The following is an 18,804-nucleotide window of genomic DNA, read 5'->3' as shown; positions in this document are numbered from 1 at the left end:
GAGAGATGCTAATGGTAGGGGAAACTAGGTGTGGTGTATATAAGAACTGTCTGTACTATCTAAATAATAAGTCTGTAAATCCAAGACGGTTCTGAAAATAAAAAATTATTTTAAAATAAAGGAAATAGATGTGTCTCCTCTACCACTCCCAGAGAGAGTTCTGGTGCACCCAGGCCTGGGCTAGAGGTACCTTCCTTCACACCTTGGCCTTTCAATTTTCTCTCTTTACCCCCACCCTCTGCAGTGCTTGAACAGAGGACTTAGTGCTGAGACTGCCTAAACCTATCAGGAAAATGGTGGAAAATTCACTATCATCATTGCCAGAAAGAGTGATTTATGGCTTTGCTCTTGAGCTCCCAGTTTGGCTTTATACTATATCTTGTATGGACTTTTATTCCTGAATCTTGACTAGATTCCTTAGGCTTAACCTTTTGGCCTCAGAAATATTGGGCACTTGCCTTGCCTGTTTACCTCCTACAGTAATCAGCTATGTCCTTTTATTTGGAGTACATGATGAGTACCTCTCCACTAACTCCATTCCTATAGGCACAGATATAACTATGCTAAAAATCAACAGCAGAAAAATACCAAGAGGCCATCCCAACATTAAGAGAGATTACTGGGGCGCCTGGGTGGCTCAGTCATTAAGCGTCTGCCTTTGGCTTGGGTTGTGGTCCCGGGGTCCTGGGATCGAGCCCCGCATCGGGCTACCTGCTCCACGGGAAGCCTGCTTCTCTCTCTCCCAATTCCCCTGCTTGTGTTCCCTCTCTGGCTGTGTCTCTCTCTGTCAAATAAATAAAACCTTTAAAAAAAAAAAAAGAGAGAGAGAGATTACTGTTAGTGACATAAACCAAATATTCTTTTTTTGTAGCCAAAGAACTTTACACCAAAAACTGAATTGTATGTAGATATACTAACACCAAGTATTTATTTGTGATCTTTGATGTAATAATTTTGACTATAATTATCTTGACTATCTTTTATTAATACCCAGTACCAAGATGTTAAAAAAAGTAAGTTGAACTTTTCTTAGATTAAGTTCTATTAATATTATAAATGTTCTTAAATATTAGTTATTAATGGAAAGAGTAAATAAAATGCTGCCTTACCAAAGAAAAATTAAAAATAAATAAAGAGAATGAACTATTGATACATGTGACAACTTGGGTGGATCCTAAGGGAATTATACTGAGTGAAAAAAGCCAGCTCAAAAGATTACATTTATGTATTATGTAGCAATTTATATTAAGTTTGGAATAACAAAATTATTGAGAGAGAGAACAGACCAGTGGTTGGCAGGGGCTAGGGATGGAGGAGAGGGAGGGCATGAGTAAAACAGGTAGCAGGAAGGACACTTGTGATAATGAAATAGTTTTGTATCTTGATTGTGGTGGTATTTGTATGAATCTACACATGAGAAAATTGCATAGAACTACACACACACACACACACACACACACAAGGGCATGTACAACTGGTGAATCCTAAATAAGCTTTGTGCATTGTACTAATGTCATTTTCCTGGTTGTGATATGGTGTAGAGTTATACACCACAGGGCGAATCTGAGTAAAAGGTAAATGGAATCTCTCATTACATATTTAAAGGCATTAGCTGCTGCTTTTATTCATTCTTTTTTTAATTGACATATAATTCATATACCACAAAATTAACCCTTTTGAAGTGTACAATTCAATGGGCTTTAGTATATTCACAGTCCAATTTAGTATATTGGTCACATATATGTAACCATTACTACTAATTCTAGAACACTTTCATCACCACAAAAGAAACCCTATCCTCAGGAGCAGTCACTCCCCGTTTCCCCCTCCTTTATCCTCTAGCAACTATCAATCTACTTTCTGTCTCTCTGGATTTGCCTATTCTTGAAATTTCACTTTCATGGAATCAATACAATATGTGTTCTTTTGTGTCTGGCCTTGTTCACCTAGCATGTTTTTGAGATTCATCCACATTGTAGCATGTTTGAATTTTACAATCCTTTCTGTGATTGAATAATATTCCATCATATAGACATACCACATTTTGTTAATTCATTCATTACTTAATGGACATCTAGATGGTTTCTGCTTTTTGACAATTATGAATAATATTGCTATACACATTTATGTCCAGACTTTTTTGAACATATGTTTTCAATTTTCTTGCGTATGTACCTGTGAGTGGAATTTTTGGGTCATATGATAACTCTCTTTTAACTTTTTGAAGGACTGACACAGTTTTCCAAGATGCGGCACCATTTTACATTCCCACCATCAGTGTATGAGAATTCCAATTTCTCCACATCCTCGCTAACATGTTATTGTCTGTCTTTTTGATTATAGCGATCCAAGTGGGTATGAAGTGATATCTCATTGTGGTTTTGATTTTCTATTTCTTTTTTTAAAAAAAATTTATTTATTTATTTATTTGAGAGAGATAAAGAGATTGAGCATGAGCAGGGGAAAGGATAGAGGGAGAGGGAGAGAGAGAATTTCAAGCAGACTCCCTGCTGAACACAGAGCCCCACTCAGGGCTTGATCCACGACACAGAGATCATGATCTGAGCCAAAACCAAGAGGGGGATGCCCAACTGACTGAGCCACCCAGGCACACCTGATTTTCTATTTCTTACTGACTCAATTTCAGTAGCTTCTCTCTTACTAGGAATTTATCTATGGCATCTATGTTATCTATTGTTGGTGTACAATTATTCTTAATTTTTACTTATAGTCCTTTTTATTTTTGTAAAGTTGATAGTAACGTCCTCTTTCATTTTTGATTTTAGTAATTTGAGTCTTCTTTCCTTTTATCTTCATCAGTCTAGCTAAAGGTTTATCAATTTTATTGATTTTTTCAAAGAACCAACTTTTGGTTTTATTGATTTTCTCGATTGTTTTTCTATTCTCCATTTCATTTATTTCCTCTCTAATCTTTTTCCTTTCCTTCCTCTTGCCTTGGATTTCGTTTGCTCTCTTTTTCTAGTTATTTTAGGTGGGAAGTTAGGTTACTGATGTAAGGTTTTTTCTTCTTTTTAAATACAGGCATTTCTGGTTTTGTGTATTTTTTTCAACTTCATGTGAATCAATTATTACTTTGAAATAAAAAATTTAAGAAAAAAGTATGTACTTCTACTATGCCAAGGGAGCTGTGTGTGGTGATGCCTCGGCCATTGTACCTATCCTCAAGGAGGTTAGTCTAGTGGAGCAAGGTACCAATAGAATGATCTGGAAGATGAGGAGATGGCTGCCTGCTGCAGAGATGAGAGGACACTGAGAGATATCCAGGAGAGCCCCATGAAGGTACAATTGAGGGCTTGTATGAATTGAAGAGCTATGCTTCTACCATGGGAGTTCCATTCTCAGGCCAGTCCCTGACGAGGTTGCCACTTCTTTCTTCTCAGATCTTCAGGGACCACAGCTGAAGCCATTTGGGACAGGGATGGATGCATACTCTGATTAAGGCTAATATTCCTAGCTGAGGGCTTTTCTCTGCAGCTCAGAAATCTTAAAGATACCCCTATCTCCTACCAAGTCATTCAAAATGTGCCTATTGACTTCCTTTATAAAAGATAGGAAGAATGGTGTTAAAACAGGAAGGGAAGGCTAGAAAATTTGTTGGGGTTACTAATAGCAAAAGCATTTCAAAGAATTACCATATACCCTCAATGAACTTCCTCAACTCTACCAAACATTAACACTTTGCTTTGGGTTTCTAACACTTGTTTAACATTTATTTTGAAATCTTTTTGATCAGACAACACACATTCTTTTAGTTTTTAAAGAGAAATAGTATAAAGAGGTACACAGGTGAAAAGTCTTGTTCTTGCCTCTGCCCTTTTTTTCTTTTCTTTTCTTTTTTGAAGATCTAATTGACTTTATTAAGTGAATCATGAATTGGGCAGCATCCCATCTAGCAAGTAGAGGGAGCCCATCGCCTCTGCCCTTTCTACCCCATTACACTCACACCTCACAAACACTCACAGGTGACCATCTGTATTTTTCTTTATGCAGACATAAACAAAATATTTTCATACCTCCTCCTTTTCTCTTTCTTACTGCCCCCAAAAGCTAGCATCCTATGCATACTGTTCTGGACTTTGCATTTATCATTTAACAACGTAGTTAGAAAGATTTCTAGATCAGAACATAGTAATGCTTAAAAAAAAACAAAAACAAACGGTCTTCAGCCCCCTGCCCTCCAGCATCCCCTCAGACATTGCTCATGCTCCCTCTCTTTCCTGTTTAACCTCAATTGTTTGAATCCCAAATTCCCCAAGCGTAGTTCATTCTCTGTGCTAACAAGCTCAGGGCTTACACAGACCCCAGGCTGTGTGACTGGGGCAAAGCCACAAACCCCCTGTGCCATCAAGACCACAGGGACACATTCAGGAGTGACAGCAGCAGGGTGATGATTGCCTCAGCATGAGCGACACCCCAAAGAGATCACTCTGGGCCAAGGAGAAGAGATGATCAGGAACTAGGCCTTGTTGCCAAGCAACCCCAGAGGGGATGAAATTAACTCAGTCTGTTTTTCATGTAACTGCATCTCAAATGAAAGCTGAGGCCAGAGTTGATCCCATGCAAAATTAATAATTACCACGATTCTTCCTTTCAAATGGCCGTTGCCAAAAGACAGGGAACTAAAGAAACCAGTCTACCCCTTTTTTAAAGGGGTAAGGGAGGGGGCGGAAAAAGAGAACAAATACATGCAGATCCCATGTTTTTCCATTTGAGTCTTAGGTAGGAAATCAGACCTTTCTCTCTTAGACTGCTGTTGAATCTCCCTGGTAGGAAACCTGCTTTAAAAGCAGATCCCAAGTAGACAAGATAATATGCACCGAAGAGCTGAGGGAGGATATTTTTCCTAGAGGTGAGAGAAAGCTTGGATCATATGAGACCCTTTTAGTGTCCTTTTTTAGAAAATTTAAAATGTACTTTTCCCCATTAGTATGTTCAGGGAGGATAAATTGTCATAAAAATAAAAATCGCCCTTCCACCTACTCTGCTTACCCCAGCACCAACAGCTGAAAGAGGAGCACAGCTTGATATGCTCAATAACCCTTGCTTTTCAAGGGCTTATCAAATTTAAAAGGCAAAAATGACATAGAAAAGTAGATTCCCCCACCCACCACCCCCTGCTTCTGCTGCATTAATTTGGGTAAATTAACTGTGCGGTCAGAGAGGAGCGGTGGCCTTCTCACCAACAGAACCTTTGATTATTATTTTGTAGTTGTGCAATAAAGCGTAATTCAAAACAAAGGTTTTTTAACCAAAGAAACTAATTTTATCTGAGAAGGAAAGCTTTCTTGCCTGACAGAAGGTGAGACTTTGTCCTGGGCAAGGTAGCGACCAGTGGTCTTCCTCACTTAGCATTTATGCAATGTATTTGCTAGTGTTGAGACAGGATACTCCCTTGTTCCCTTCTGCCACTCCACCATCTTCACCTCATACTAGGCCAATTTGAGCAAACCTCCTCCTCCTCTGTGAAGCGATGAGTATTTGCTGACAGAGTGGAGCAGAATGTACTGGTACATAGAGAAAACCAGATAGCAAAATGTACACAATTGATTTTTGGAAACTGTCAGTCAGGGTCTCAGCAGGAAACAGATGCTACCTTCAAATCAGATGCTTTGAGGAGCTTTTAATAAAGGGGTTATTTAGAAAGGTTGGTGGGGACACCATAAAGGATGGGTATTACCTGGGGCTGATCACACTGGATGGGGAGTCACTCCCATGCCTAAGCCTGTAGAATGAGATACATGGCAGGCAGAGGGATGGGATAGAGAGGGCCACCTTACACAGTGTAGCCGTCAGTGGGGGGAGGGATAGCCCTATATCACTTGCCTCCTTCCCTTTGATTTCCGGCAAGGGCTCCCCATTTGGCTGAACCCCACTGGAAGTCAGAGAACCAAGAAACCCTTGAATATAGAAACTATAGGTCAGCCTCCTGGGGCATGGAGCCTCAGGTAGAGAGATCGTAACACACAGAAAACAGCGAATGCTAAACTTAATCTGCCTGGCTTCTCTCTATTCATTCAGCCAGCACTTAACTGATCACCAGCTTTGTGCAGGCATTGAGCTAGGAGACACAGCAGTAAGCAAGGCAGCCCTCATGGAGCTGACAGTCCCTCTGGACATGTCAGGCCTAGGCAAAGCTGCAAACTACATCCAGACTGAACGCTCAGGATCACAAGCCCTCCAACTTGTACCATGGTTATTGCCTGACTCCTCTTATCCCTCTTTCCTCTTGGTCAGGAATAAAGAAAGATTTTCTTGTTATACTTTAAATAAATACAGAGGGGTGTCTGGCTGGCTCAGTTAGTGGAGCATGCGACTCTTGATCTTGGGGTTGTAAGTTCGAGTCCCACATGGGGTGTAGAGATTACACAAAAATAAAATCTTAACTAAATAAATAAATAAATAAAAATTTGAACAAGCAAAAAAAAAAAAAATTCTCTTGTTACCTTAACTACTGGTAGTGTGTATGAGCAGGTGTGTGTTAGGCATGGGTATTAGAAGGGCACATATACAGAGGAACCCAGAAAAAGGAAGGTAGCTGGGCCTGAGGAAAGGCAGGAACAGAGGTAAAGCCAGGTCACAGGAGCTTCTCTACAGGGCATGGCCTTGAAGGACCCAGCTCCTACCCATATGTCTGCCCTCTGCCTCCTCCATTTGCACCCAGATTCTAGCTCTTCTTCCCATAGGTTTGGACCAGCTCCTCTTTCTGTGCTGGCCCACAGAGGCCACTGCCTAGCCTATGGGGGTGACCCTTGGGCTAACCACCTGGCCCCAGCCTAACAGTGGCCATTCCTGGACATAGAACAGCTTGGTGTTATCTCTCTGAGCAGAGTGCTGTAGGTGGGGCAGTCTCCCCTGTATAGGAGACACTGGGTATGGCGGAGCCCCTGGCTGACATTCCCAGGATCCCCCTACTACTAGATGACAAACTCCTAGAGGTCAGGAATCTGGGTCTTACATTGGTTTTCCAGTTTCGGAAAATGGCATCGTTTCTTTTAAGTCAACCACTCAGTCAGCATTTACTGAGTAGCCTGAGCAAAATAACCCCTAAGTTGCAACTAGCTACCTCAACTACATCCGTTCCTGGGAATCTTAAAGCACAAACACACTTGACATTTGTTGAGAAGGACTTTGTTGATCCACAGGCAGAGAAGCGAACCTGTGCTGGGCTGATAAATAGACAGGCTGGTGAAGTGTGCATCCTGTTGGGGACAATGGCTCCCTTTTTCCTGAAATGCCTCCCAGCTGTGTGTCACCAAGCGCGGGCTGGGCTCAGTTCCTTGTACTAAGAAATCTCTGAGTGTAGCCTGAGGGCAAGTGAGGCGCTGCCTTCCTGCTATGTAACCCTCTTGTCCCATTTCAGCAATATGAGCTTATTGACATTGTACAGAGAGGCTGACGCCATCAGTTCTTCCCAGAGCAAAGCTAGCCCTTCTGATGGTGAGCATGGTACTCCCTGCTGTGTATCAGAGAGGTTTTCTTCCTGATTGTTTCTGAGGGATAGAATTCCTTTGGCTGATAATTGGAGGTATGAGCTAGAGTAAAAGCTGCTAGTAGAAATGTTTTTGAGGGGTGCCTGGGTGGCTCAGTCGGTTAAGCGTCTGCCTTTGGCTTAGGTCATGATCTCAGGGTCCTGGGATCGAGCCCCGCATCGGGCTCCTTGCTCACGGGAAGCCTGCTTCTCCCTCTCCCTCTGCCCCTTTTCTCGCTCGTGCTCTCTCTCTCTCTGTCAAATAAATGAATAAAATCTTAAAAAAGAAAAAAGGAATGTTTTTGAGTTCTCCTACACTTCTGGCCTAGAAACTTTGAGGCAGAAAACAACTGGTTCCCTTGCAGGGACATTTGGCACTTTCCACGTGGCTTAGCTTTCTAAACTAAATTCACCAGTCCCTGGGAGACTTGCTCATCCAGAGACTCAGCGGGATAACAACTTGAAACAGCAGGATTGACCCTTAGGACAGGGGAAGGTTTTAATTAACTTCATCTGAGAACTTTCCAAGGCATTTTCAACTGTTTTTAGAATGTTGTGTTCCAAGCTGTAGAGGTTAAAACTTCCTTCTTCTGGTATCTAAAAGTGACCTTTAGAAGCAAAATAAGAACAGCTTTTGGCCCCTAATGCCACCGCACATCAGCCAGGCCTGAACCTGCCACCGAAGAGGAGAAACTGTCTCTAGGGTCTTTTTAGGGCCAGAATGGCATGTTTGACCTTAGACATGAGGACCTGCAGGTCTTGGAGCAGACTGCTTGATTAGCCATCAATGCTCGAGTAGGCTCTTGGTCTTTTCCCAATGCCTGGGACTTTGGGGGACAGCTAGTGAATGTAATAGCCAGCTGGGCACTGTTGAATATCTAGAGAGGGGAAATGGTGACCCTTCGGTACCATGAGGCCTGGTCTTCCTGACATCTTAGAGTAGAGATTACCTGTTGGGACTAATGGATCTAAAAAAGTCACGTCATGAGAACTTCTTTTTCACCTGAAAGGATGTGCTGCGTCTTTGCTTTACTTTTCTTTTTTTCTAAAGATTTATTTATTTGATAGAAAGAGCGAGCAGGGGGAGCAGGCAGAGGGAGAGGGAGAAGCAGGCTCCCCTCTGAGCAGGGAGCCCAATGCAGGGCTCCATCCCAGGACCCTGAGATCATGGCCTGAGCCAAAGGCAGACGCTTAACTGAGCCACCCAGGTGCCCCAATGCTGCATCTTTTCAAGAATGGACATCTCATTCTTTTTTTTTTAAGATTGTATTTGTTTATTTGACAGAGAGAGACACAGCGAGAGAGGGAACACAAGCAGGGGGAGTGGGAGAGGGAGAAGCAGGCCTCCCGCAGAGCAGGGAGCCCGATGCGGGGCTCGATCCCAGGACCCTGGGATCATGACCTGAGCCGAAGGCAGACGTTTAACAACTGAGCCACTCAGACGCCCCAATGCTGCATCTTTTCAAGAATGGACATCTCATTCTTTCATTCAGGAAGGCTGATTGAGTCCTTTCTACCCAGGCACCATGCTGGGTATTAGATGATAGAGTAGGAAACAGTCACACATTTTTTTTTTTTTAAGGTTTTATTTATTTGTCAGAGAAAGAGAGAGAGAGCACAAGCAGGGGGAGCTGCAGGCAGAGGGAGAAGCAGGCTCCCCGCTGAGCAGGAAGCCTGATGTGGGACTCGATCCCAGGGCTCTGGGATCAGGACCTGAGCCCAAGGCAGACGCTTAACTGATTGAGCCACCCAGGCGCCCCTGGGACTGAGGTTCTATGTTTATATCAAATAGCACTGGACTGGACCCTGAGCCCTCAGTTTGACTCCAGGTTTTGTCAGTAACTGACTGTTCCCTTAAAAGAGTCTCTCAGAATCTGTTTATTATATCATTTGTGAAATAATTGTTGATTTGATTATCTCTAAGTTTCTATAAATTGCCCTGACCCATAGTTGAAGAATAAATATTTATTTGGTTAATCTGTTTTCTCTCTCCACCATGGTTCTTACACTTTCCACCTTAAAGACCTACCAATTTTACTGTTTCTCATTACCCAGCCCTACTGTTCTTCCCTGTAGAAAGAAGCAAAATGTTCTCTTTTCCAGTTGTTCCTGTTGGTGAGCGAACTCGCCATCTCACTTCTTAGTGGTTTTTCGTGCTCTTTCTCTGTGCTCTGTCTGTTGTCTTCCCAGGCTTTTATCTGAAATGAGGCCTCACAAAAGCAGGTTTGCCTCTCTGATCTATGGCTTTTACTGACATAATCAATTAATTAACAAGTCTTTATTGGGCACCTACAATGCGCAAAGCACAGCTCAGTGCTGTTCAAAAGAGAATATAGGTTTAAGACATGTTCTCAGACTTCTAGAAGACAAGATCTCTGAGGTTGCAAATGCCTTAGCTGCCTTCTGGTCCACCACTGACCTCCGCAGCCAGGGCTGATAACCACCCTGCCATGCTGGAACCTTCTCTTCTCTGGGCCGCTGCGTCTCTACACCTCGTTTTCCTCCTCCCCATCTCACTTCTTCTTGACTTCCTTCTGCTGGATCCTCCCTCGGGCCCATTCCCTACATCTCGTTCCCAGGGGCTCTGTCCAGGGCCCTCTTCTCTTCTCAGTCTCTTCATTCCCTGGACCATCTCTGCTATTCCCATGACTTCAGTTACCATCTATATGCTGATAATCCCCCCAAAATATGTCTTGTCATTCATATTAATGTGTCTGCAGCAGCACCTACGATCAAACACATTAACATATGGGTAGTGAAACAGAATAAATAAAAACTAGAACCACCCTCTCATCAGTTCTAGTCAGATTTTGTTGCCAAGTTAGTTTTAGTGCCATCTCGTTTTCCAGAGCTGTGTTGGATTTTGGGTTTGCACAGGATTATGGACCTGTATGAGGAGGGGCGGCCTTTTTCACTCCAGAGAGGGAAAAAGGATAAAGAAAAGAGAACTGTTTTGTATTCCCCCTTCCACAGAACAATGAATATCCACAAGAGGTCTCTACTGCTAGAATGAGTAAGTACAAATTTGCTTTTTCTTGTTAAAATAATAATAACAAAATAATAAAGTTCTATCATATCGTGGCTCCCCACTACACTAGTGAAGCGCCTCACTTTACTTAGAATTTCTCACTTAGCTGAAACGCTTAGGGTTTCTGTAACACATGGTTTCTGTACTTCCTGCATTTATATACAACACTCACACTTACAGCTTTAATTCTTGGGTATTTAATTAGGTACATAACAATGAACAAAGTAAATTTCCCAGCTCCTTTCAGTGATGACTATTTTCATACCCTAGCATAACATTTCCTATGAGCTGGCCCTATAGCCAGGTAAGTAATAGAGTTAGAGAATGTTCAAGAAGCTAGGGTTGGGGGATGGCGGGACAGAGCCGCACCGGGAGGCCGAATAATACGTTATTTTAGTATTTTCAGGGAGACAGAGAAAAAATTAATGCAAATATCTCTACCCCCCACCTCTCTTTGTTTTGCAAAGCCTTTCTTTGTCCAAGACTCAATTTTGGATTAGACCCTTGTTGACTATGTCTGTTTAAGTCCTAGATAAAGGCTTATTTGTTTGACCCGTCGTATCCATAATTGCTCTAACTGCTCGTTTGGATTTTCTTATTGTGTAGACTGCGCTAGGAAGCTTGGCAGGAAGCACACGGTGGAAACGTGGAAATGAACAGCTTAATGTGTGTAATTTGGGAAGTTCAGCAGATGCTAGGGCTTAGCAGGCTCTCGGCTTGTTCAAGACTAAGCCGGTGGATTTTCATTCTTGTGGGCATCATGCCCCTTAAGTCTGAAGGCTTAGGTCCCACCCAAAATCAGTCCACACAGCCACCTCCTAGCTGTCCTACTCTTAAAACTAGGCTGGTAGTTGACAAAGGCTCTCCTATCACCCCTTCCAAAGGAACTGGAAGGGTAGTGAGATCACTGGGTTCCAGAGATGGTCCTGGTAAAGGCCGATATACGTTGTTTTCTCTGGACATGAGTGTGGACTCCTAGCTGGTCTCTAGGAGACGTGTGGGACCACAAGTGCAACATCCATCCCCCCTATAGTGGATGACATGTTGTACCCCCCAGATCTCCCTCCAAGATGGAAGCACTTGTTTCCCCATCTACTGGGAGGGGAGTTGACAGCAGCCACTGGCAGCTGAGCCCCTTTCTGAGACTTCTCTGCCAAAAAGAGCCACCTTGCCCATGGCCATGTTCCCCTTCCCAAGGGCAGCTCATATCTAATAGCTGGTTGATGCGGAAGTAAAGGCCCAGCTCTGTCACCCCAATTTGGGACAACTCTGAGATATCCCAGAACCAGAGCTCCCTGAAAAATCACATAGGCTTCTTTTCTCTTTTCTTTTCTTTTCCTTTTCTCTCTTCTCTTCTCTTCTCCTCTCCTTTCCTCTCCTCTCCTCTCTTCTCCTCTCCTCGCCTCTTTCCTTCCCATGCCTTTCTTTTTCTTTTTTAAAGTAGGCTCCATGCCCAACATGGAGGCCCAAGCTTACGACCCCTAGCTCTATAGTCATATGTCTCACTGACTGAGCCAGCCAGGTATCCCTTTTCTGAAAGGTTTGTCAAGATTCTTCCAGAAAGTTTCCTGGTGACCCAAACTCTTTTTTTCTGATTTCTATAATGATCATTAATTTGATTTTGGCTGATCAATTAAACTTGGCTTCCTTTTTCTATAGTTTCATAGGCACAAAGTTTCTAGAGTTAATGAAATCCAAAAATGTCTCTGTGCAGCTGGGGGTGGAGGGAGGGTGACTCCTAAAGGGTGCTGCCCGGGGAAAACCATGTCCTAGAACAGCTTTAGATGAGAAGTGAAGGAAATGGAATGAAAAGGACTTCAATTTGCAGAGGAACAAGGGCTTAAACCTAATGTGTGGCTCAGAAGAGGATACTAATTTTTAGAAAAATGCATCCTCTCCTATCTGCAGTGGATTTTGAAATGTCAGTTTGTAGCTGTCTCAGTTTGGCACCGAAGAAACTGCCCAGCATGGTAGTGGGTGGGAGCCCCTTCTTTCTCCCACTTGCCTGTACTTCCCTCCATCTACACACTGTTGCCTTTTTTTTTTTTTTTGCTAGTTGAGGTCTAATTTATAAACAGTAAAATGCACAAATTCAAAGTATACAGTGTATAGAATTCCTTTGGCTGATAATTGGCAGTATGAGCTAGAGTAAAACCTGCCAGTAGAAATGTTTTTGAGGGGCACCTGGGTGGCTTAGTCGGTTAAGCATCTGCCTTCGGCTCAGGTCATGATCCCGGGGTCTTGGGGTCGAGTCTCGTATCGGGCTCCCCGCTGAGCGGGGAGCCTGCTTCTCCCTCTGACCTTCCCCCTTCTCATGTTCTCTCTCTCTCAAATAAATAAAATCTTAAAAAGTGTACAGTGTGGTAAATTTTGACAATGGTGTGCTCCCACTTAGCCATCATTCCAATCAACAGATGAAACATTTCTCTCATCTCAGAAAGTTCCCTTACACCTCTTTTCATTTAATTCTCTTCTTATCCTTGGGGCAACTGGTGTTCTGATTTCTATCACTATAGGTTAGTTTTTACCTGTTCTTGTACTTCATGTATATTCTTTTGTGTATGGCTTCTTTCACTCAACATGTTTGGAGATTTATCCACCTTGTTACTTGTATCCTGCTTCCCTTTTAAGACTATCCATGGGCATGCTGGTTTTTTGCCTTAAGCATCTTTGCCTCAAGCATTTCCTCCATATGAGTTATTGGCTGTAAGACAATTTTGACATAAAAGATAAAACGGCAAAAAATAAAAGAGGGACATTCATTAAAAAGAACATAATGAAACTTGGAAAATGAATAGATTTAAAAGACTTTATTGCAAAATATGAAATACTTGAATACCTTCAAAATGTATAATGTTGATTCATGGTAATACTGCACCAATAACTGATTTTATTTTGTAGATTGTACCTAAGTAGTTGTCTTCAAAGTCTTTCATTCAGAGTATTATACTTTTATTTTTTTCTTGTTGATTTGCTTCCCTGTTTGGCATCATGCTTTTTCTTTTTTTGCTAAAATTTCTTCCTTCATTAAGAGAGGCATCAGATTCCAAAAACTAGGATGCATATCTGTAACTGGGATATTGTGTTGGGAAAGCCTTCTATACTGCTGTTTGTTCTTGGCATATTGTCACTTGTCCATTGATAGATGTTCCAGAATTCTAGGGAAATGTGGGTTCAAAACTCTATGCCACCATATAGACGATTATGAGAGCTAAGATTTACATCATATACAAATGTGAGGACTGCCTTGAGAAATGAAACCAAACTCAGCCAGTTAATGAAACCAAACTGTCAACCAATTACTTCCTTTTTTTTAAGATTTAAAAAAATATTTTATTTATTTATTTGAGAGAGAGAGAGAGAGAGGAGAGGGGCAGAGAGGGAGAGGGACAAGCAGACTCCCCGCTGAGCATTGAGCCCCATGCAGGGCTCCATCCCATGACCCCGAGATCATGACCTGAGCTGAAACCAGGAGTCAGCCACTTAACTGACTGAGCCACCCAGGTGCTCCTGATTTTATTTTTTTAAGTAATCTATACACCCAACATGGGGCTCCAACTTACAACACTGAGATCAAGAGTCGCATGCCCTGCCAAATGAGCCAGCCAAGTACCCCTACTTTTTAATCTTTAATGGCAAAATTGCCTTATTGCTACTTAGTTATTTGACAAAAATGCTCATAGCAAAGATGACTACAGCAAAGATGCTTACAGTGAAAGTAACTAGAACCATCTGTGGGGTCCCTTGTTCTCTGATTTCTCTCTGCTTAAGGGAAAGGCCCTGCCCCTCCTGGCGATGGTTTTGCTATGACACATCTTACCAAGTGAGTTTCATCAGTCACGGGTCCTAAAAGACCAATCAGGTGGCTCCTCCCAGGTACAGCCAATTGATCTTCCTGTCCTCAATGGTGATGATGATTAATGATATCCAAACACTTTGGAATAAAGAGAGAGTAGCAATTCCTCTTGTGGGCTCCCAGGACAAATGTTGATAATCCCTAGGATTCTATGCCAAGATACCACCTGTACTTCATTCTGATGAGGACTTGGTTCCACTGTCAAAGCCAAAGATGAAACAAACTTATTAAGCACCAGGAATCTATAGGCACTTGGTCATGCATGACCTTATTTCCCCTTCTTGGGAACTCTTCGAGATAGATTTTACTATACCCATGAGGACACACAGAGTGGGATTTGAACTTGGGTTTGTAGATTTCCATACCATGATTTTTCGCCACCAGCAGCCAAGACTTAGGCTCCTGTATCCATCTGAGGTGGCACATGCCTCACCGTTATACCCATACCTGGATGGCTGCACAACTGGGGAGGACTTGGAGCTTAGCATACTTACTTTCTCAATAAGAGCCAACTGGAGTTGGCAGATAAGTCTTCATTTTTCAGAAATGTTCTCTGTTCTCCTTAGCCAGGCAGCTTTGACCTTTGGTAAAGGTCAGCAGATCTTTGTTATGCCCCTTGCAAGTCCCTGTTTTGTAACAGTTCTGTTTACAACTGAGACGGTTTCCAGACCTGGGGTAGCTGGCAGGATGATGCCAGCAAAGAGGCATTAGGTTCTCTAACAGGCTTATGCCCTGATAATCATATTAATGGCACTGTCTCATGCTTGATGCTGCAATTATGGGCCTCTCCTCTTGAATGTAATTTTGCAGTTTGATAGTAATTACAAGTATGATTTTGCATTTCTCTTTAATGAGAGTTCCATTCCCCAAACAATATTATGACCCTAGTAGAGATGGCTGTTGGTGCCCCTTCAAATTACTGACCTTATACACTATCACAACGTCATACACAGGCTGGACTTTACTCACCTGGGAATTCTGAGTTCTCCTAGCCTCAGGATTCTGTGGGAGATGGAGCAAATCCCCTGGGAATCATAACATTGGTTTCTGGTATCTGCATCTGATAATGAGGTTTTATGTCTTTCTGCTGTTGCAAAGTCAAAGTAATCTTGGGATAAAGGGCCTGCTTTAGAAGCCAGCTGATTTTTAACCTGTGACTTAATTGACCAACATTCAAGAGATTATCTCTAGTATCAGGTGTTTGGCCTTCCGAGATCTACTTTTCGGACCTCCTTTTTCTCATTTTCAAGTTCCAAGGGATTTGGACTGGAGTTCCAAGAATTCCAGTGCCCAGATTCCACACTTTGCATCAGTAATTAATATTTTAGCCATTGACAGAGGTGACTGTGGTTTTTATGGCTCCAACTGGGACTGATTAACAGACTCGCAAAACACTGCTGTCCTTCTGGAGCAACCTAAGTCCACAGCATATGCAAGATTTGGGGATTTCTGCTGCCACTGCAGCTGCCTGTGTCCGCTTGCCCCTGAAGCGTGATGGGAACTTTCCCAGGTCTGTGGGGAAGGAGGAGGGAACAACCAGGCCATGGGGCAAGCTACCGAGGAAGAAGGCCATTGTTCTGAACCACATCCAGTGAGCTGCAGGAGTTGGCTGGCTCCCGTGGCTCCAATACAACCAAGGAGGCTGAAAGGAGCTCTGGGCTCTAGGGTGGCAACTCCGTGGGGTGGTATCCGAATGGTGGGCTGATGGGTGCTCCTGGACAATGAAGCAGAGGCAGTAAAGAGCAAAGGAGGCAGGTGTGGGAGCTGGTGCAGGCTTTGGTTCGGTGGACATGCAGGTCCCCTAGGCTGGCTGGGTACAGTGAGGCAAATGGCAGCAAGAGGGGCAGCTGGGATTGCTTCTTCCACAACCTGCAGTCTGGCCGGGCAAAAATACTGCACGTGTGCTGGCACCAAAGACGGTCCAGGAAACTTGCTGAAGATCAACCTCTGTTTCTTCACCAGGCACACAGGTGACCCAAACATGAGAGGCCCAGGGCAAAGTCCAGAAGATTAGCCATGTAGCCCAGGCTGCCCAACCACCTGGCGGGAGCACCAGACTATGATTGAGAAGGTGCACGGCCATCGGGGTGACAACAGGTTGGGCAGCAGGGGTGCCAAAAGAGCATCTGTGACCTAGAAGCTTTTTGTGGACCCATGTCAGACTGTCCCATTGACAGTCTTTGTAGCCACAAAGGAACGGGCACTTGCCAATAGTCTTCTCAGCTTCAGTGAGCAGTCTGGGTGCCTTTCACCCCACCTTCTCCAGGAAGCCTCCCAGACTTTCCCAAGTCTGGCTAATTGTTCTCTTTTCTCATCTCAGAGCTCTTACTTTCTGCACCTTACAATTTAGCACTTAATCAGACACAGCTGTGCATTCCTCTCTAATTGTTTTGGGTGTGTTTGTCCTGTCTCTGGGCGAGATTACAGCTTCCTTTAGAGCAAAGACTCACGATCTTTTTGGGAGGGCTCCTGGGAGACATACGGATGTATGTGAGGGTGTTCTGGACAAGGGAAATCACTCACATTCCTGCAGTGATTTATAGTTTAGAAAGTGCCTTTTTTTTTAACTAATCTCTACACCCAACATGGGGCTCAAGCTCACGACCCTAAGATCAAGAGTCACATACTCCACCAACTGAGCCGCCAGGTGCCCCTAGAAAGTGCTTTTACTTAAGTTATCTTCTCTACTCCTTATAGTTGTCCTGAGAAGTGTGTGTGTTTTAGCATCTACATACAATGAAACTGAGACGGAAGAGGTCAACAACCTGCCTGAGGAAGAGACAAAGTGAGTAGCAGAGGTGAGATAAGCCTGGGATTCCTGACTCGTGGCCAAGAGTCCCATAGGAGCTCATGTGTTGACAGTGAAGTCCCTAGTGGAGAAGAGGGGGAACGAGAAGGGAGGTGTGACTCACATGCCTTTCCCTGATGGAAATCTTGGGGTGAAACAAGTGAGGGGGATGTGGCCCTGCTTTACAGAGCTACCAGGTCAGGCTTCACTGAGACCACTCATTTCTCTTTCCATTATCATTCTCATGGATCATGGATCCTCTATCCACCATCAGGCACAATCCTCTGCTTTTCCCAGCATCTGACCTCCCACATCTACTCACTCCCACCCTCCAAATCTTTTTATGTAATCCTCTGGGACTGCAGACTTCAACAAGCAAACTGAATTGAAGGTTGCTTCATCCATCCATCCATCCATCCATCCATCCATCTATCCTTAAGCTCTACTCAGAATGAAATCCCCACCTTCTTTGCTTCCCTGAAGCTCTAGGAGATGAAGGTGCTCATTTTTTCATCTCTGTGTCTCCCAGGGCCCAGAGGTGGGGTTAGTACTCTCTCTCTCATCATTTCTCCTCCACCTCTTACAAACACTCTTGTTCTTCCACTCTTGAGGAGACCTCTGCCTAGCCATATCCCTCCTCCCTTCTGGTGGTTCCCATCTTCTGACCTCCTTGTCTTTCCCTCTTCCTCACTTTCTTAAGACTTCAGCTCCCAGCTCTGTGACCTTCATACCATGACCTTGACTTCAATTCCTGCCCATATCTTCCTGGGTGGCTTCACTGCCCAAACAGGCGACCTATCCAATACCCTGCCTCTCATTCCCTTGGCCTCATATTCTCCAGTGACTTTCTCTTCTACTCTCCCCTATCATATCCTGGCTTTGTCATTAAATCTCTCCACCTCCTGAACCACTAACTTAAGCATCCAGATTGCTGACCCAAGTCAGCAACCCCCTCTTCTTCCAAAATGACTAAACATTTGATACCTCCAGCCCATTGATTCCTTTCTCTCTTATCATTCATCATGTCAACCTCACTTTTGCCAAGGTTCTCAATTCCTTGGCAAAAGGAATTTGCTCCTCTACCCTAGGAATTCCCTCACCTGAGCCTGAACCAGAGCAGACACCTGAGCTCTCCTGGAGGAAATCACATAGGAGGGCCAAAGGGTACCTTATAAGTTCACACCACCAACCTCAAGTGGGTTGCCATACTGCCATTTCAACCTTCCCACTTCCTTTTTTTTTTTTTAAAGATTTTATTTATTTGACAGAGAGACACAGCGAGAGAGGGAACACAAGCAGGGGGAGTGGGAGAGGGAGAAGCAGGCTTCTTGCTGAGCAGGGAGCCTGATGTGGGGCTCAATCCCAGGACCCTGGGATCATGACTTGAGCTGAAGGCAGACGCTTAACGACCGAGCCACCCAGGCACCCCTCAACCTTCCCACTTTCTGCAAGGACTCTGTCACACCTTCTCCACTCTCTTCAAATCTGTCAGCTCTCCCTGCCCCACCCCCAGCCTCCTGTATGTCACAGAGCAAGAGAAAATCATCCTGTGGAAGGATTCAATGTCCCACACCAAACCTGCCTGATTCAGTCCTCCTCCAACTTCCTCCCTCCTGTTATAATAGAGGAGGTAGCCTCCTGCA

The 18,804-nt window shown here is 43.8% G+C and overlaps 1 pseudogene; it reads left to right on the top strand.

The window, feature by feature from the left end:
- Nucleotides 1-293: 293 nt before the first annotated feature.
- Nucleotides 294-897, top strand: LOC110588840 (annotated as a pseudogene).
- The last annotated feature ends 17,907 nt before the right edge of the window (nt 898-18,804 follow it).

Source organism: Neomonachus schauinslandi, chromosome 10 (assembly GCF_002201575.2).
Source record: "Neomonachus schauinslandi chromosome 10, ASM220157v2, whole genome shotgun sequence".
Lineage (NCBI taxonomy): Eukaryota > Metazoa > Chordata > Mammalia > Carnivora > Phocidae > Neomonachus > Neomonachus schauinslandi.
Note: the sequence above shows the minus strand (reverse complement) of the source record. Positions and strands in the feature narration are given on the sequence as shown.